The sequence below is a fragment of the Miscanthus floridulus genome, chromosome 8 (assembly GCF_019320115.1).
Source record: "Miscanthus floridulus cultivar M001 chromosome 8, ASM1932011v1, whole genome shotgun sequence".
Classification (NCBI taxonomy): domain Eukaryota; kingdom Viridiplantae; phylum Streptophyta; class Magnoliopsida; order Poales; family Poaceae; genus Miscanthus; species Miscanthus floridulus.
The window spans coordinates 86,643,245-86,664,095 of record NC_089587.1 but is presented as its reverse complement, the minus strand read 5'-3'; the positions used below and the strand labels follow the sequence as shown (position 1 = coordinate 86,664,095).

The 20,851-nt window shown below is 44.0% G+C and overlaps 1 pseudogene; it reads right to left on the bottom strand.

The window, feature by feature from the left end:
* Positions 1–1,727: 1,727 nt before the first annotated feature.
* On the bottom strand, positions 1,728–18,811 carry LOC136469523 (UNC93-like protein 1; annotated as a pseudogene).
* Positions 18,812–20,851: the final 2,040 nt, after the last annotated feature.

The window sequence follows — 20,851 nt, the reverse complement described above, 5'->3', positions numbered from 1 at the left end:
GAGCCAGTCGGCGATGAAGTCCAGGCTTCCGAAGAGGAAGGCCTGGGATGCCTCAAAGATGGGTGGAACCCACATCCCAACAGGTGAGAGTGCGGGAAACTCCAGCGAGCTAAAGCGAATCGTATCGCCCGAGCCCGTCGTGGTGAGGGTGGCAGAAAAGTGGGCCATCAGATGACCAAAAAGTGTTGAACATACAACGTCTTCCCCACGGACAGCGCCAACTGTCGGTGCAGAAAGTGACCAACAAATAAATATTTGTAGTTTTGCCGTACGTTGTGATCGGAGGTGGCCTAGCACTCATTGACACATGGTTTATACTGGTTTAGGCAACGCACCCTACGTCCAGTTTGAGTTGGTCGTTGACTTTATTCCTGAGCCGAGGTGCTCGAAGTCTGCAGTGTGTTTACAAACGAGAAGGAGAAAGATGGGGTGCACAAGAGGTCTGGTCGGCTCCGGTCGGAAGGGCCGAGAGCGACAGGAGCTCCGCTATGAGCTAAGTGTTCAAGCGTGTGCTTGAGGTCCGAACCTGGCGGTTCTATGGTTGTGAGCTAGTGAACTTGATCGATCTAATGAATCTAAAGGGACTGAGCTTTAATCAACTTGGTCTATTGGGAGAGAGCGCATCCCCTTTTATAGATGAAGGGGATGGCCTTATAAGTGAGAGGGAGAGAGTACGAATGCTTCTAAGCCTTGTTGCCCATGTCGATGGGTACAGGATGATGGTAGGCGTCCACAACACTGTTATATGTCAGACATCGGAGGTTCTGTCGTTCGTGTTTGGGTATGGCAGATGTCGGTACCTGCACATACTGTTGATGCCCAGAGGCATGTGAGGAGTTCCACCATGTGCACTCGGTACGGTAAATCCCGGCGCCCACAACACTGTTGATACCCAGAGGCATGTGGGGGGAGCCTTACCGTATGGGAGTTTAATGGCGCCCGCAATACTGTAGGGGAAATGTAGGCGCCTACAACACTGTTTGTGTTAGGGCGGTTGCAGAGTACTATTCCTGCAGGTGTACAGGGTATGGTCCTGGTATCGTGGTTTGACTTGTGCACCTTGCCCTGCTTTCTCCGCACGTCCCCTGGTCCCTACCGAGTGGGCGTCCCCGGTCGGTTGATCTCAGTCGGCTTTGATCATGCCAGTCGGAGAAGAGCAGTGAGCAGGGGCTGGGCGTATCCCCGGTCGGAGAGTGTGGGGTCAGAGTCGGAAGCGGTGCTTTTGGCCAGGCCTTCCGGTCGAAGAGGCTGTCCAGAGGCGGGCTGGTGACCGAAGCGAGCGCTCCAGTCGGAGATGTGGGTCGGAGTCGGAAAAGGGGCGCTATTCCTCCTCGGCCTGACCTTCCGGTCGGAGATTGGATCACTCCCCCGGCTTGTCGCTTCGATACTTGGGCCGGCCCATGAGTTGTGCATTATCAGTTTGGGCCGAGTCTTTGTTTGGGAAGCCGGTCTGCGAGGTACCCCGGGTTTATGAACCTGACACATCTGATTAGGCATATTGTAGGAGTAGAACTCCTTGCAACATATAAGCATCTCAATCCAAATTAAAATTCTTCCAAAACCACCACCACCACCAAAAAGTATATATATGCATGCATCATGCATGTGCGTGTTTTGTAGGAGTATATCCTTCTCTGCTCGATCTGACCACACGTGTATATATGTAGTTGATTGAAGCCAACATCCTGTCAGGAGCGCCGAAACATTTGTCGAATCCTTACTGGAGGCTATATCTGACTGGCGCAGATAGCGTCTCGGCCACCCAGCTCGTCAGAGGAAACTGAACTGTCCTCATCATCTTTTACAGCCAAGAATACCAGTAGGGCAAGCAAGGGGTAGCTGACAGCCATAAGCACCCAGTTCACAATTAGTTAGGTTACCAGGGATACCTTGTGTCTTTATCACTGATATCCTGACCAGCAGTGCAAGCATGTGAGACATCTTCCTCTGTACGGCCAAAGAGTCCATCTGTACGGCAAGACCTGTTGTCCATATGGCTGTCCTGCAGGTCTTGATCGTTAACGCCTTCCTCGCGACATCGATAGCCATCCATGAAACCACGAATGATCAAGTGTGCATGGACCGTACATGATTTGGAGTATTTCTTCTTATTCATACAATCTTTGCATGGACACCACGTAGCAGAGTTGCAGTGAGTCGACATATCCACCTCTGCTGCTCTAATTAATGACCGGAGACCCTCCAAATACTGATCACAGGTACGGTTCTTCAGATACATCCACATACGGTCATCCATCTACAACAAAAGTTAAATGTTGAATTATATAAAAGTCAGTACTTGCGCATATTCTTAATCTGTTAACTATATAGTAGTTAATTATTGCTACGAACCTGAAAAAAGACGTTGAAGATCATCGACCGATCGAGAGCTATCAGATATTATAGCAGATTCTTAATTAGGATATCAGACCTACTACAGAAGGGGAATAAATTATCAACCTGCAAGCTAGAGTGCAGACAAATAGCAGATCCGAATGCATTCGCAGCAAGAGATAGAGTTATAACCAGGGGTACCTTAAATAAGGCCGATCGATTGACGTTGCGGGCGACCCACCGCCGATGGCCGGTTGGAAACCTAGCCAGCTAGCTCTGCACGCGTGTCACCGCCCGCCGCCATGTGCGCCCCCCCCCCTGCGCAAAATATCTAGGCTATAGCTGCTAGCTAGCTAGGTCGATAGGGAATCGAAATAAGGTAGAGCTTGTCGACCCAGCAGCAGTACACCCAATTAACCGCGCGAGAGATCGAGTTCCGATCAGTTTCTTTTAGGATATCGTCTAGCACGGAAGAGCCGTCTTTGATATGACAACTGACAGCTGATATCCCACACCGTCACTGATGTTTTCTTAAAAAAGACAGGCTACAACCGAAACCGTCTCTGACTTACTAGCCGTCTCTGATATGCATTTTAGATCAGATGGGTAATGAAAGAACACGTCTCAGAATCATAAACCATCTCTGATCTAATTTACAGAACAGATGGGCCTCAACAACATATGTCGCTAATACATTAGAGACGGCTTACGTGAAGACGGGTCTCCAATATTGTGTTATCACATACGGGTATTCGGATGTGCGACTGTGGACTAATATTTCAGAGACGGTTCTTTATATCACCTGTCTATAGTCCTTTTTTGTGATGGTTGCAGACGATCGTCTCGAGTGAACGTGTCTCCTTTGTTGTTTTGTGGCCTAGTGCTACTTGCCATGCAACAGCCGCCCCTGCACTCTGCACCGCATTGTAGAACCCGCAATACCTGCACACGTACAAGAGCATGCAGAACAGTGCATGCATGCATCTGGTTCGTTCATGCAATAAGCCAGCCAAGAGTAGAGTAGGAACAACAACTAACAACTAGAGTACGTACGTAGTACGTAGAGACAGAATGATTAGGAATTGATTACCTACTGAGGACCTGTGAGTCATTAGTGAGGGCGCCTATAATCAGAAAGATCTTTTAAGGCTGACGGTCTTTTTCCTCTCTCCCCCGAGCGCCCCCGCGGGGTGACTCGGGCGGTCAGCCACCGCCGCGCTAGCGCCCCCCACCTCCCGGCTCTTCCCCGGGCACCGCCGCTGCCCTCTGGCGTGCGGCGGCGGCGGCCCACAACGGACCAAAAAAAGGCATCCCGTCGCATCCCCACCCCTCCTCCTCCCCCTATCCCCACCCCTCCTCCACCCTGCCCTGCCTCGAGCATCTCCGGTGGGTTGGCCAGCCGGCGAGCCAGATCCGCCCCCCCCCCCGGGGCCGGATCCGCCCTCCCCTCACCGGATCTGCCCTATGCGGCGGAGGTGCGTGTGCGGTTCTGGCTGCCCTGGTGTTGACCGGCGCTGGCCTGCTAGCTGGGCGCTTGGCTTGCGGAGGTCGGTGCCGGTGCCATGGCTGCCTCCCCCAGTGGGCTTGCTGCAGGGGCGGCCGGAGCCCCAGCCTTACAGTGCCCTTCCAACCATTCCATCCTTCTCTGGTTGGGGCACCGCAGCCTCCTGTGCACGACGGCCGGCGGTCGATCTAGGGGCCGTGTCGGCGTGGTGGAGATCGGGCGGGGGCTGGAGTCGCTGCTCACTGCTCACCGGCTGGAGTCACTTGGCACGGTGGCGCCCCCATCCCCGACCCACAGTGCCCTACTATGCTTGGGTATCTACCCTGCTCGGCTTCTTGCTATGGGCTGGTGGCGGTGGCACAGGCTGCGTCATTCTCCTTCCTGAAGCTTGTCCTCATGGTTCCGGGTCGCTGGGGCTGGTTTCTAGGATGAAAATCCCCGTGCGCTCCTATCAACGATGATGGCGTCTGCGGATGTCAGTACCCTTCTTGAAGGCATCGTTGGAGCGCTCCTGCTGCCGTGCCTCTGCTCCTGCTTCCCTGCCTTGAGTTGCTCCTTGTGCTAAGCCTGATTGTGCTTCATGCTACCCTTCGCTTCGGTTTGTCTAGTATTTGGTTGGTGTTGCCGCAGTTGTTTGCTCTCTGTAGCGGATGCTTTGCTGCTGTGAGCGTGATGCCCCCCATCCGCGGGTGCTTTGCCGTGTTGATGGTCATCGTCTTAGGCGGATGCTTTACCGCCGTACTGTTTTGGCAGATGCTTTGCCTCCGTGGTCTCTTCTCTAGCGGTTGCTTTGCCGCTGTTATCGTGCTGGCACCCTTGGTGGATGCTTTGCCACCAAGGCTGAAGCTTGCCTCGTCGCCTCTGCGGTCTTCACTACACTACTAGCTACCGATGTGTCCGTCTTCCTATATTAGGCTTAGTCGTTGGGGTTTTGAGGTGGAGGGTCTCCCCCCTCGTGTTTTCTTGCTGTTCATTTGTGCCTGTGGGATTTCGTTGGTAATTCTAGGATTACTTGCGAGTCCTATGTATCTTTGTACCAACTCTAACCTCTCTTAATGAAGCACGTGCCAAGCACGCTTTTGAAAAAATAGGGCACCTATAATCTAGTAGATGAGGCTCTGGAACATGGCATCCAACAGCCCGTAGTTGAAGAAGAGCAGAAACGGGCCAAGGTAACGTCGGCCGTCCTTGAAGTGAATGAGATCATTCCAGCTGCCATCTCTGTACCGGAGTTGGTTGGCAAGGCCTCTGCCCCAGACGGCGGTGCTTAATGCGGCGGCGATGGCAATCCCGACGACACCCCTCCTCCTGCGGCTAGCAAGTTTTAAATCTTCCACTATAGCTATCGCTATAGCCCGCTATAACATTTTAAGACATGGTGCCGCTATTTGTATTCATGTACAATTTAGCCGCTATATCCCGCTATAGCCAGATTTAGCTTCGCTATTAGCTGATTTAGAGGTATACCGCTAAACACCTTAGCCCGCTATTTAAAACTATAAAGTCAAGGGAGTAGCCGCTGGCGGCAGAGCCGAGCATCCGCGCACCCCAGTAGAAGACATTGTTGAGGCCCTTGGTGCAGAGCGTGAAGAGGACGTCGTTGACGTTGTTGAACTGGTACGTGTAGAAGAAGTTGCTGTCCCACACCTCCGGGAGCACCAAGAGCATCTTCCAGTCACCGAAGACGAAGAGCTTAAGGATTTTGGTACCCTCGGTGGCCAGCGGCGTGTAGGTGGTGGCCCCTGCTACGACGGCCTTGCTCCTGTCGTCATGGATGACATCGCTAGGTGGTAGGATGAGGAGGCTGAGCGTGGCGCCGAGGAGCATGAAGGCCATGTAAGGGATGTACATGCCGTCGTTGACGCTGCCACTGCCACCACGGTGGTAGTTGAACGACAAGGGGAAGAGTCCACCGAACACATTGCCGAGGTTGTAGAGGCAGAGGAAGAGGGAGATGGAGGTGCCACGGCGGTTCGGGGCCGGGTAGGCGGTTATGATGGTGCCCTAGGCAGCCCAAAGGACACTACTAGAGAACAGACTTTAGAACGATGTCCCAATTTGGCATTAGCCTCGGCATTTTTTTGCCCCCGGGACTAAAGGTTCCTGCCCAATGGTCGTCTACGGGGCAGGGATCTTTAGTCCCGGCTGGAATTACCAACCGGGACTAAAGGTTTACGTTTAGTCCCGATTGGTAATAGCAGCCGGGACTAAAGCTTTTAGTCCTGATTTGGGTGATGCTCCGGGAATAAAGATTAATCTTTAGTCCCGGTTTGGCCCCCTAACCGGGACTAATTATCTTGACCTATAGACCAGCTCATTTCTTCCTCCCCGAGCCCGAGCCATTTCATTCAAACTCACTGCCTCTGTTCTTTAGCTTGCTGTTGTTCTTGCTCTCTCCCCCTCCATTGGTGTTGCTCTTCGATTTTGTAGGTAACAAACTTAATCCTCTTATGTTTTATCAGTAGCTTATCTCATTTTGCGATGTAGATGCATGTGTAACTTTATATGTTGAACTTTATTATGATTTTATATGTCATTTTTAGCTCAAAATCACATGATGATTTGCATATATGTTTGAATAAACAAAAGTTAAATTAGTTCTTCAAAATCACGCCTCGCTCGTCCTCGCTAGAGCACGCGCCATCCTCGTCCCCGGCAGCTTATGTGATCTTAGAATTAATTTTTCCATGAAATGAAAAACTTAGAAAATAGTTAGAAAATTGTAGAAAATCCGTACTAGTTGAACTTGTGGACCGTGTTCAGCTCAGCGAGCATGTTCTCTGCCGAGCGGTAATGGACGTCAAGGAGGAGCTTTGATTTTACGAGGGAGAGCGGCAATGGTCGTGGAAGACCGTGTTCTCTTCCTCGTAGAATCGGAGCTCTTCCTTGGTCAAGTACGGTGCCGTTCGGTGGAGAAATGCTCGCCGAGATGATCACGTAAGCAAGGTCAACTAGTATGGATGGTTATTTATTGAAACATGTTTTTGAGCTATAATTTGATGGATATTTGATAACTTCAGACCTACAAATGTCATCTATAAATGTTACTATCCTTGGCAACCTAAACGCCCGTGAGCTCGCCAATATCGAGCAGGTCACTTAGAATTATTTTTTCCATGAAATGAAATACTTAGAAATCATGCCTTTTATTTTTTAGAATTAAATTTTCCATGAAATGAAAAATTTAGAAAATAGTTAGAAAATTATAGAAAATCCGTACTAGTTGAACTTGCGGACCGTGTTCATCTCGGCGAGTATGTTCTCTGCCGAGTGGCAACGGACGTCAAGGAGGAGCTTTGATTCTACGAGGGAGAGCGGCAACGGTCGTGGAAGACTGTGTTCCCTTTCTCGTAGAATCAGAGCTCTGCCTTGGCCAAGTACGGTGCCGTCCGGTGGAGAAATGCTCGCCGAGATGATCACGTAAGCAAGGTCAACTAGTACAGATGGTTATTTATTGAAACATGTTTTTGAGCTATGTGATTTCTATGTCATTTTTAGCTCAAAATCACATGATGATTTACAATAGTAAAATCACTTGATAGTTTGGTATTTTTCTATTATACATAGTACATATTTCATGGTTTAGTTAGATAAATAAATAATTTTAGTTTTGTTTAAATATATTATTTTAGAAAATGTGAAATTTACACTAGTTTGCAAAAATAAGTATAGAAAGTAGATGACAACTGGTACCGGATCCTCGGCCTCTCGTTCGGTTGCGAAACGACTGAGGCCAGAACTCCCTCTCATTATCTACGGCAAGTGTAAGCAGAAGATTGTGATGGAGTACCGAGTCAAGAGACAGAGACCCAAAAAGGGACGTGTTTTCTACAAGTGCCCGGATCACGATGTGAGTTTCTTACGCATTTGATTATTATGGCTAATTGACCTGCTTTTCTTGAATATTTTTGACTAAATATTTTTTGGCTTTAATTTTAGTGGGAGGGCAATGGATGCGATGGTTGGTACTGGGAGGAAGATTATGCTACATACGTGTAGAATTCGGGTGCGCTTGAGGTAGCGGCTGCTGATGATGAGGCAGTGAGCCAGCAGGAGAAGCTTATTGATATTCAACAGAAGAATGATTTGTCTGTTTTAGTTGCGTACGGTCACGAAATAATTATGTTACTAAAGTGCATTGTAGTTTTAGTTTGTTTAGTGATAGTTGGGATTGCTTACGTTATAGTCAGGCTTAGTTAATTAATCAACCGTGTGTGTGTCATCTATGTTGTGTAATAAAATACTTAATTATGTTCAAGGTTTTCATAATTTGTCGTGTAATGCAGATTATGTCACGCCATTGGATGTACAATGCCGATCGCCGCTCCCAAGACTTTATTGAGGGCGTGCACTATTTCTTAGGTGTGGCCGAGGCAAATAAGCGGGATGGTTTCATGTGCTGTCCATGTGCCATATGTAAGAATTTAAAGGAATATTCAAGCTCAATGAGTCATCATTCACATCTGCTTAAGTCAGGTTTCATGTCAAACTATATATGTTGGACTAAGCATGGAGAAAGCGGGGTCATGATGGAAGAAGGTGAAGGAGAAGATTTAGACATTGATGACATTATTGCTCAGTATGGTGCCTTTGATGATACTACAATGGGGGAGATGAAGAAGAGGTAGCGTCAGAAGATGATCTCGATGATGCTCTTGGCGATGCCATTCGTGATGCACAACAAGAAAGCGAAAGTGAAAAAGAGAAAGTTAAGTTCGAGCGCATGCTTGGGGATCAGAGGAAGTTGCTATACCCGACGGCCGAAGAGGTGCAAAAAAAGTTGGGTACAACACTGGAATTGCTACAGTGGAAGGCAAAGAATGGTGTATCCGATAAAGCATTTGAGAATTTATTGAACCTCATAAAGAAGATGCTTCCAAAGCTAAATGAATTGCCCACCACTACGTACGAAGCAAAAAAGGTTGTCTGCCCTTTGGGATTAAAAATCCAGAAGATACATGCATGTCCTAATGACTGTATCCTCTACCATGGCAATGAATACAAGAATTTGGATGAATGCCCGGTATGTAAAGCAGCACGGTATAAGATTAGGCACGATGATCCTGGTGACGTCGAGGGTGAACAACGTCATAGAAAGAAAATCCCTGCCAAGGTTATGTGGTATGCTCCTATAATACCATACTTAAAACATTTGTTCAGAAATAAAGACTATGCAAAGTTGTTGCGGTGGCATAAAGAAGACCGTAAGGTAGACAATATGCCGAGACGCCCAGCTGATGGGTCCCAGTGGAGAGCAATAGACAGGGAATTTCCAGAGTTTGCATATGAGGCTAGAAACTTAAGGTTCGCCTTAAGTATAGATGGTATGAATCCTTTTGGGGAGCAGAGCACTAGTCATAGCACTTGGCCAGTTACTCTATGTATCTACAGCCTTCCTCCATGGTTATGCATGAAGCAGAAGTTCATTATGATGCCGATCCTCATCCAAGGTCCGAGGCAACCTGGCAACAACATTGATGTCTATCTGAAGCCATTAGTTGAAGAACTTCTAGTTTTATGGAACAAACCAGGTGTACGTGTCTGGGATGAGTACAAACAAGAACACTTTGACCTACGAGCAATGTTGTTCGTAACAATCAATGATTGGCCTGCTTTAAGTAATCTTTCAGGTCAGACAAACAAAGGATATAATGAATGCACACATTGTTTTGATGACCTTGGCAGTATATATTTGAAAAGATGTCGAAAGGTCGTGTACCTTGGCCATCGTCGATTCCTTCCTTTGAATCACCAAGTAAGAAAGAAAGGTAAGCATTTTAAAGGTAAGCCAGACCACCGGAAGAAGCCTCATAACTAAACCGGGGAAGATATACTCGCAATGGTCAAGGATGTGAAAGTAGTATTTGGAAAGGGACAAGGCAGCGAATCTATTCCCAAAGATGCTAAGGGACACGCACCCATGTGGAAGAAGAAGTCCATCTTTTGAGAGCTACCCTATTAGCAAGTCCTAGAGGTTCGCAACGCAATCGACGTGATGCACCTGACAAATAATCTTTGTGTGAACCTGTTAGGATTCATGGGTGTGTACGGGAAGCCAAAGGATTCACTTGAAGCACGCTAAGACTTGTAGGGCATGAAAGAACGAGACAACCTTCATCCAGAGAAGACAGATGATGGATGTCATTACTTAAGTCCTGCTAGCTACACGCTTAGCAAAGAAGAGAGGGACAACATGTTTGAATGTCTAAGCAGCATCAAGGTCCCATCGGGATTCTCCTCCAATATAAAGGGTATAATAAATGTGCCAGAGAGGAAATTCCTAAACTTAAAGTCCCACGACTGCCACGTGCTTATGACGCAATTGCTTCCAGTTGCTTTAAGAGGAATTCTACCTCCACATGTACGTCTAGCCACTGTGAAGCTATGTGCATTCCTCAATGCAATTTCTCAGAAGGCAATCAATCCTGTGGAACTAGCTACTCTACAGAATGATGTGGTTCAATGTCTTGTCAGCTTTGAGTTGGTGTTCCCTCCATTCTTCTTTAATATCATAACACACCTCCTAGTTCATTTGGTGAAGGAGATTAGTATTCTTGGACCTATTTTCTTACATAACATGTTCCCCTTCGAGAGGTTTATGGGAGTCTTGAAGAAATATGTGAAAGTCCATTCTAAGCTTGAAGGAAGCATCGTCCAGGGCTATAGAACAGAGGAGTTCATTGAGTTTTGTGTTGACTTTATTCCTGACCTTGCCCTGATTGGCATTCCCGAATCATGACATGAGGGGAGACTCAGTGGTAAAGGAACTTTAGGGAAGAAAACATATATTGGCATGGAAGACGATTATTTTAATAAAGCACACTACATAGTTCTTTAGAACTCGTCATTAGTGCATCCATACATCGAGATACATAAGGAGTTCTTACGATCCAAGTTTCAAGGGAAGACTGAAGCTTGGATTAGGCGTCAGCACATGGAAAGTTTCAGTGGTTGGTTGCGAAAAGAATGTCAAGGCGATGACAATATTGATGAGCAACTGTATTTGTTGGCTAGGCAACCATCATGGCATATCCTCACGTACCAAGGGTACGAGATAAATGGGAATACATTTTACACAGTTGCCCAAGATAAAAGGAGCACCAATCAAAATAGTGGTGTTCACATAGATGGCACAGATCCAAATGGGAATATACAAACATATTATGGCCGCATAGAAGATATATGAGAACTAGACTACGCACCTAATTTTAAAGTCCCTTTGTTCCGATACCAATGGGTGAAGCTGACCGAAGGAGGGGTAACAGTCGACAAAGAGTTTAGAATGACAACAGTGGACCTCAACAATATTGGGTACAAAGACGAACCATTCGTCCTTGCTGCCGATGTGAGTCAGATGTTCTATGTGAAAGACATGTCTACAAAATCAAAGAGAGGAAAAAATGAAGACATTAACTCAATGATCAATGAGCCAAAGCGCCACATAGTTCTTTCTGGGGAAATAAATATAGTGGGAATTGAAGACAAGTCAGACATGTCAGAAGATTATGAAAGAAATGTCCGAATTCCACCCTTCATAGTGAAGAAAGATCCAAGCATCATGTTAAATGATGAAGACACTCCATGGTTACGACAAGATCATAACCAAGGGTCATACGTCAAGAAAAAATTCACTGTTATGCCCGCATGATACAACGATGCACTGTTGTGACATAGTTTTAGAAAGTCTATATGAGATCAAGAATTTATGACTAGTGTTTGATAAAACTTACTCAAATGGGAAAATGAGCTATGTAACAATTTTAGATCTTGCTGAGATGATCAAACTTGGTATTCAAAGTTTTTTCTTCTAAGGTCATTTAGTGTCTCATTTGAGCAAGTTTGACCAAGTCAAATTGGGTCAAAGGAAAAAACAACACTTTGACTCTAGTATTATGAACTCTAAATGACGTCAAATTGAAAAGTTTTGAATACCAAGTTTGTTAACATCATCAAGATCTACAATTGTTGTTTTGGTCAACTTTCCATTTGAGATAGTTTGGATGGTTCAAATATGTGATTTTTAAATTTCGACACCTACAAACTAGTTTTTAGAACCCTAGATTGTCTCAAATTGAAAAGTTTTGAATACCAAGTTTGTTCAGCTCATCAAGATCTACAATCCTTATATAGGCCATTTTTTTATTTGAGAAAGTTTGAACAAAATATAGTTCAAATTTCACAAGCGTGTGGTATAGTTTTAGAAAGTCTATATGAGATTCAAGAATTTATGACTAGTGTTTGATAAAACTTTCTCAAATGGGAAAATAAGCTATGTAACAATTGTAGATCTTTCTAATATGATCAAACTTGGTATTCAGAGATTTTTCATCTGTGGTCATTTAGTGTCTCATTTGAGCAAGTTTGACCAAGTCAAATTTGGTCAAATGAAAAAACAACACTTTGACTCTAGTATTATGGACTCTAAATGACTTCAAATTGAAAAGTTTTGAATACCAAGTTTGTTAAAATCATCAAGATCTACAATTGTTGTTTTGGTCAACTTTCCATTTGAGAAAGTTTAGACGGTTCAAATTTGTGATTTTTAAATTTCGACGCCTACAAACTAGTTTTCGGAACCCTATATTGTCTCAAATTGAAAAGTTTTGAATATTAAGTTTGTTCAAATCATCAAGATCTACAATCCTTATATAGGCCATTTTTTCATTTGAAAAGATTGTAGAACAAAAATACTACATTTTCTTTATTTTTATAGGTTCAACAAAAATTTACTATCATTTTGGTCAAAAAACCAAGAAAAAATTGAAACATTGACGTTACAATAATGTGATAATAATTTCCTATCGAATAATATTAGTTTTATTAATTTTAAGTTACAAATATATTTTTGCATTAATAAAATACTTAGTATTAGTAACATTTATATTCTATATTCATAAAAGAAATTAAAAACTTTAGGTTACAAAATTTTCCTATTTACAATAAATAATTATTTAATCAATAGTCTTTTTTAAAATAAATATTACAAAGTATTGAAGTTGCTATAGAATTAATTAGTATTAAACAAGGAGAATAAAATCAAAATCCCAGGCCTTTCCAATTACTTTGGCGGGCTGCCAAAATTTTCAAGCCTTCAGTCCTGGCCCAGGCCAGGAACCGGGACTAAAGGGTGGGCGGAATTGCCTGCCCAAAAATACCTTTAGTCTCGGCTGGTAACACCAACCGGGGCTAAAGATCCTTTAGTCCCGGCTCGACTTACCAGCCGGGACTAAAGTTAGTCCCGGTTGGTGTTAAAGGGTCCCGGCCTATATATATCGAACGGTTTCTCTGTTCATCTTCTACTTTTTGATCTACAACGTCGATCTCGTCTCTGCCGCGCCGAGCCGCGTCGAGCTCTGCCGCGCCGCCGTCGTCGTCTACCCCCGCCTGGCCTCGTCGTCGAGCCCCGCCCGACGGCCGTCGAGATCGTCTTCGCCGTACGTCGTCCTCGCGTGGCTCAGCTCGGCCCCGTGGCCGGCCAGCACGCCCGCCATGGCCAGCTTGGCTATATTTTTAGATAGTTTTTTACATGGTTTTTTAGATAGTTTTTAGGTAGTGTTTGATATATATGTTAGATTAAAATGTATTAAAATTTAATTAGTAGTTTATTCTTAGTTTTTAGATAGTTTTGATATATGTTAATTAGATTTAAATGTATTAAAATTTAATTAGTACTTTATTTAGATAGTTTTTTAGATAGTTTTTTATTATAGTTTTTGATATATTTAGTAATTATTATTCTATCTCTCTCTATATGTGTTAGATTTAATTTTGATTTAGTAATTCTATCTATGTATATATGTTAGGTTTAATTAGATTTATAGTAATTAATTATATCTAGAGATTCTATATGTATACATATATATGTACTTAATTATTCCTATGGGTATATATACATATACTTAATTATTTCCATGTGTTGAGAGAGAGAGAAAATTGTATCTAGAGAGACATTCTATGTGTTATCACATGCATATCTAGAGATATATACATATGCACTTATTCTATGTGTTGAGAGAGAGAGAGAGAGAAAATTGTATCATTCTATGTGTATATATACATGTACTTATTTCCATGTTTTTGGATCGAAAGTGTTTTTGATTCGATTCCAAAGCACTTATTCCATGTTTATGTTATGTGCCATAGTAATTCTATCTATGTCTTGAAGATACAAATGGCTGCTCCGGATGATAACTTGAATGATGACGTAATGGCGGATATTATCAACGCTGGCACCAATACGGATGTAGATGACACGAGTCAGTACTTTGCTGATTATGAGGATATCCTGAATATCCCGGTGGTTGAAGATCAATAAATTGTCGCACAAGAAAATACTGGCGAGGTATATTCGATTATCTATCATCTCTTATAGATGCATGCGTACGTATATTTGTTGTTAATCATTGTGTTTCTACTCATGTAACCAGTCTCTGGATCTACATCAACCACCGACAAGAGTAGGAAAGTTCGAGGGCCAAAAAAGCCATTAGAGGGTCGTTTCATAATATCATAATTCGACACTGACACCGGCAAACCATTAGGACCACATGCTCAGACATATGTCAATCAATGTGGGTTCATTGTAAGGGATAGGATCCCAGTTAGTGCCTGTGAATGGAAGCAGAAGATATCCGCTCCTAATGTTAGTTTTGTATCTGATCGTGACAAGAACCTAGCTTGGAGAGATATCACTCAGCATTTCAGATTACAAGCAGATGATGCTTTGAAGGAGCTAGTGAGGGATTGGACAATGAAGAAGATGGCAACATTGTTCTAGAGTTGGAAGAAGACATTGTATAAAAAGTTTATCTTGAAGAATAAAACACCGGATTTCAATTCTAAGGCGTTTGTCAAGTTGGAGTCCCATTGAGATGACTTCGTACAATACAAGACATCTTAAGAGAGTGGGGAACGTGTGATGAGGAATCAGCAGAATGCCCGACAAAAGCAATACCATCATCGCATGGGATCAGGTGGTTATAGGAGTGCTATTCCCAAGTGGCAGAACCTAGAAGTAGAGATTACTACCAAGGGAATCATACCTAAAACAATAGAGAAGAACTGGCCTCAACGCGCGAAAAATTGGTTCTATGCTCATGGGGGAAGCCTAGACCCAGACACTGGCAAGCTAATTTTTGGCCAAAAAATTGAGAGAGCAACACAGAGACTAGCTCGTGCTAGGGAAGAAGCTGATAGTGGTATTTTCAAGCCCAACAGAGAAAAGGATGAATTGACATATGCCCTAGAGAATCTCGAACACGGTGGTCTAACAAGAGGCTATGGGGCAGTTCTGTGGCTACAAGCATTCCCAGCAGACAGGGATACCTACAGAAGCCACCAGAGAAAGAAGGATGAGGAGGCAGACCGAATTCGTGTATTGGAGCAATTTGTTAATGAGTCACAACAAGCATTGCTTGAATCATGTGAACGAGAAAAATCTCTTGAGGCAAGAATGCAGGAGGAGATCAAGAGGCAAGTGCAGCTAGCAATGGGTCAAATGCAATCGCAATCAACGCCGGGAGTCACCATTAGCCCCGTTGGTTAGATGAAAAGCCATTGTGCTTCCACGGAGCTGCTAGTTATTCAAGGTGACGCTGGGTTGCGCTTCCCTATTGATGACATTACCGAGCCTCTAACAATATGTGAGCTGCACATTCTAGATGGTAATAATGCATCAATCATGGTGGCTGTCGGGGTTGTATCTCCAATAGACCAAACGAAGACACCAAGAATCCATGGGTCAGTTATTCAACCTGGATATGCTAGCATCTTGATCGATAGAGTGCTCAAAGGTTACAGCAATGTTCCTCTTGACATTGAAGGTGGTGATGGGGAGAAGACACTAGGAGAAGCAGAGAAGACATTTATTCAATGGCGCAAACGCTTCATCATCATTCCTGGGGCGCCACCGCTTCCCCTACCTCACCCTAGGTACGAATAAAAGTGAATGAAATATTATTTTCCATTAATTTTATATTGGCTTCAAATATAATTGACCCACAACTTGTTTTTGTAGCAGGGTCTTCCCCAGCCTAGCCCAATCATTCATTCCCCATCTCATCACAGTGTCGTGGGGGGCAAGACGACTTCATCCCCATGGCGATCTCCAACTCCTACACTGGCCCCATCGCCTCCACAACGATCTCCAACTCCTACACCGGCCCCACCGCCTCCACAACGATCTCCAACGCTTCCACGCCGGACTCCAACACCAACCTCATCGCCTCCACGCCGGTCTCCAACACCGCCCCCACCCCCTCCACAGCGACGCACTACAAAGACGTCTAAGGTCCCAGCGGCAAAGAAGACCCCGAAAAAAGAGTTATTTCTCAAGAAATACTTCCTGAAAAGACTGATGAGCAAATAGCAGCTGAAGAAGACAAAAAAGTGAAAGATTTTTTTATAGATATCCAAAAGCAGAGACAAGCGAAGCTTAAGGAGAAGCCATACTTTTACATACCATGAGATCAGCTGAGGCAGAAGGTCGAAGCTCACAAGAAAAAGATGCTTGAAGTTCGTAAGCCTCCGCCACCATCAGACTATGACCGCTCCCTCGTGAAGTCACATGATGCACATAAGAAAAGGAAAAGAGCATCAGGGAAGGATGTCCCACAGCTCGGACAACAGAAGCAACCAATGCAAAATATTGTTGTTGATAATGAATATGGTTTCAATATAGAAGTCTATCGACCAGACAACTCTGGAGAAGTGTCGGTTTAAGACCTTAATGCTATTTTTGAACTAACTGGTTTAACCTTGGATCAATTGATAGGCAAAGCTCCAATCCAGAACCTAGAAGTTGATACCTGGAAGACTTATAAATTTGGCAAAAGTCTATACAACCCTGTGGCTCTGAATGAATTAGGTACGCAAATGTACTTGCTCAACAAGTGGTACATGCAAGCGTGTGGCAGGGGTGAGCAGTGGATCTTTGTCAGATTTAGAGACCATCATCACTTCCATGGCGATGACATCTTACATATTAGTTTCGAAGAATTGCATCAACTATACCACTTGGACATTCTGGACAAATCAATCATTAGCTCCTTTTGTTTGTAAGTGATTCTTACTTTTATTTAATAAACTCACTTCCATGCGTACGTGTATATAATTATCCTCACATGTAACTTATATTTATATACAGATTCCAAATGTCAGAGCTCCAAAGAATACAAGACACCAGTGTTGGCTTCATTGATCCTTATATCGTATTCAAAACTGATATTATTGTCAAGGAGCACTGGGTATCTGAAGCATAGACGAATATCATGAGGTTCTTCGTGAAGCAGCACGACAAGACAACAATACTTTTCCCGTCCAACTTTGAGTAAGTGTTAATAATAATGTAGTCTACATATTTTATGTAATATCAATACAACTTATATGCATGTACGTGTGTGTATAAACCAATGCAGGTTTCACTGGATACTCATTGTCATTGAGTTAAACTCAAGTCGGTTAGTAATCTTGGACTCATTTAGAAAAGAGCGGGCACTATACCAAGATATGATAGACATTATCCAGAGGTAATTTCGATCTCTCGCGCACAACTATTATTGAATGGACTTTGCCATAATTTATTAACGATCGTACATTATTGGTCGCACAGGATTTGGAAAGAGTTTATTCGGCAACACTGCAAGGATTGCAAGGCACCACTTAATGTAGTTGAAATACCAGTAAGTTGTACTATATATACGTCCCCACGTGTTTAATTACTATATCGTACTTCAATTTACGTGTGAGATGATGAGAATAATCTTCTTCTCGTACAGTGGTGTTTGCGGCAGGAACCAGGTAATAACTTGTGTGGATACTACATTTGTGAATTTATCACTGCACACATAAGAAGAACTCCTAAAGATGTCCTCAGAGTACGTATATATCAAATTTTTATTTATTTTTAAATGAATATATATATATGTATGTATGTATTAATACTTTTCCTTTTATTTCAAATGCAAGACTGAATGATTGAAACAAAGGGTCATGCAAAAAGACCATCTAAAAGCAGTTCAAGAGTCAATAGCAGGATTTCTTCTAGAAAAAATGCTAAATCCCAACGGCGAGTTCTACTTTGATCCTAAGGAATAAATGATGTAAATTAAATGTTTATTGATATCGTTATTTTCGAGAACAAGATTATGAAAGTGTTGTATATATACATATATATCTATAATATATATAGTTTCATACTTTATTCGAATATAATAATGCTCGAGATGAGAATTAGATGTAATTATATGCGTGCGTGTATTTATATTAGCAGCGTAGAATACGTACATAAAAACATATTATATATTAAACAAATATGTGTAACTGAACTGAAAACAAATTAAAAAAAAGAAAAAGAAAAAGAAAAGGAACCTTTAGTCCCGATTAGGGTTACCAACCGGGACTAAAGGGTGCGGCCACGTTTGCTCGGCTGGAAGGCCTTTAGTCCCGATTGATAACACGAACCGGGACTAAAGGTTCCACCTTTAATCCCGGGATCGTTGTCCCGACGCGGTAACCGGGAATAAAGGCCGTTACCGCCCGGGACAACAAGTCCATCCTGCAGTAGTGGGAGGCCGGCGCCGGCGCCGAGGACGGTCCCCGCGGCGACGGGGAAGGCAATGGAGGCCAGGCGGTGGTTGTAGTACAGGAAGGAGGAGTCGTAGAGCGGGTAAGCGAGCACGCCGAACAGGAGGGTGGTCCGTGGGCCCAGCAGGTTGTGTGCCGCGACGCCGAGGACGCCGAACACGGTGAAGCAAGCCTAGAGGGCGGTGTTGGCATCGTCGCGATGGTGTGGTCGAGCTGCCCGGCGCCGCCGAGGCCGGAGAGCGCGTTGAACATGCCGGCGCTGCAGAAGCACACGAGGCCCGTTAGCAACACCTGCACCAGTGGGGAGCTGTAGCGGAGGAGGAGCCCGGGCTTCGCTGGCGGCAGCGGCGGCCGCTCCACCTCGTCGGCCACCTCCAGCTGCTGCTGCATATCCGACAAACCGACAGGAGGGCTGACTTGGTAAGCCACCAATTTGGATGAACACTGCACGTCGTGCTCAAGATAAATAGTGGCACGCACGGTTATTACAGCAGGAATATTATTAGTGGGTTTGTTCCTTGCTAAATGCTAAAATACTAGAGATAATTTTTGCAACCAGCTGCTCCAGCGATTTTATAGGGTGTTTGGCAGGAGCCACTCCATCTTAGATGAGGTGGTGCATCATGAGTTTATTCCTCAAATTTTATAGGATGATTCTATTATTTCTCGTATCGGTACTAATTATTAGCATGTGAGAAACACGGTGATGATGCATCGAATCTATTTCATTTCACGAACCAAACAAAAAAAAAAGAGGGATAGGAAGATGATGAACCACCTTATTCTTCGAACCAGACAAACCGGCACTAATCCCACGAGAACATGCATGTGTCTATGTCTATATGATGAGTCGACAAAATGTCCGCCTCGCTTGCAGTTTGAAATAGAGCACACCTTGCCGTATGTGAAGACAAAAGAGAGAGAATCACACGAACAGGCGCGCACAAAAACGTGAAGAAAAACAACAACCAGACAAACACGGGGCGCACAAATCAAAGACTCTCCGCTCTCCGGCCGCACGTGGTTGGATGGTCTCGGCTTACACGTGGCATTCATCTGCGATTACTGTTTGCATGCAATTTTTCGCCCTTTATTAGGGCCGGGGCCCGACGCGAGGCTACACCTATATAGCCCCTTTGTCAACGATGCTAGGAATCGGAACTACCGTGAAAACGATTTTTAGCATGCACCCAGCCTCATATTTTATAAATGGCGCAAATGGTCAAATTAGCCGTGCAATACGAATTAAGCATGTGCTCATATACTATATACATGTACGGACACTTCAACCACGACGAAGAAGAAGAAGAACCCTGTTTCAATTTCACCCAATATCAATGCTTCAATCATATACTCGGCTTGAGCTACACGAAGCATACATGTCTTCTTACAAGACATCCTTAGAGTATTCAACAAATATGAAAGTTGTCTTAAAAAACCACTAGCGATCAATATTCTCCTTAATAACAGCTAAAAGTGTTAGTTGAAGTTGATGGGAGTGCACAAGGAGACTCCACCATAATTAGCTTTTTAGACCATTAACATGACCCTTCATATTACTACCTCCATTATCGTACCCTTGCCCACGTACCTTGATAATGGTAGTTGATATTTAAGCAAGGACTGAATTGTTCGTTTAAGTGTCTAAATTGAAGATAAAAAGGGACATTGTTCATAGATCAACAATTCACGTCATATTTTATTTAGATTCTTATAATCAAGAGATTTGAGAAAGATGATCTAGAATTAGTAAAGAAGGCTTGTTGTTACTTATAATTTCTAGTAATTAGTGAGAGCTAATGAGAAGTATTAATGAAAACTGTGCAACATTATATTAGGGGCCCAGGCCCCTGTCTGCCCCCTTGTCTCTGCCCTACATGGAATGGTCCCTCAGCTCCAACGGGCGGCGTCCAACCTTGGATCTCCTGTTTTTGTATTGGCAGCTGAGGCGCAACTGTTTGAGCAAACGGATGACTTGGGCAGTGTTCTTTCCATCTGGATTAGAGATGAGGCTGTTTGTATATCAGTGAAGCAGATTCTGGTGAAATTATTTGGGCATTTCAAGTGTACAAGTGCCTAGAGCTACCAATGGATGTGGCCAAAAGCTCATTTCCTCATCGTCAAGAAAGACAAGACACTCGTGCTACGCGACCTCGAGGATGATGGAGATGACTTCCCGTTCTAGTCCAACATGTATCTGTTGGAACACACCATCGTCAATCAGTTGTATGTGGGTTTCTAGGCGTTTTCTACCTATTTGTGAGAATAGTTTTAGTGTTGTTCTCGATCATTATGAGATGTTTGTCTGTTTAATTCTGATGTCAGTCTCATTGGTGTAGCCTTCTAAATTGTGTCATGTATTTGGTTTGGCAACTATGAATGGATGAATGTCTCATCAACGTACCTTTCAGGATAGGTCAGATCGAAGAG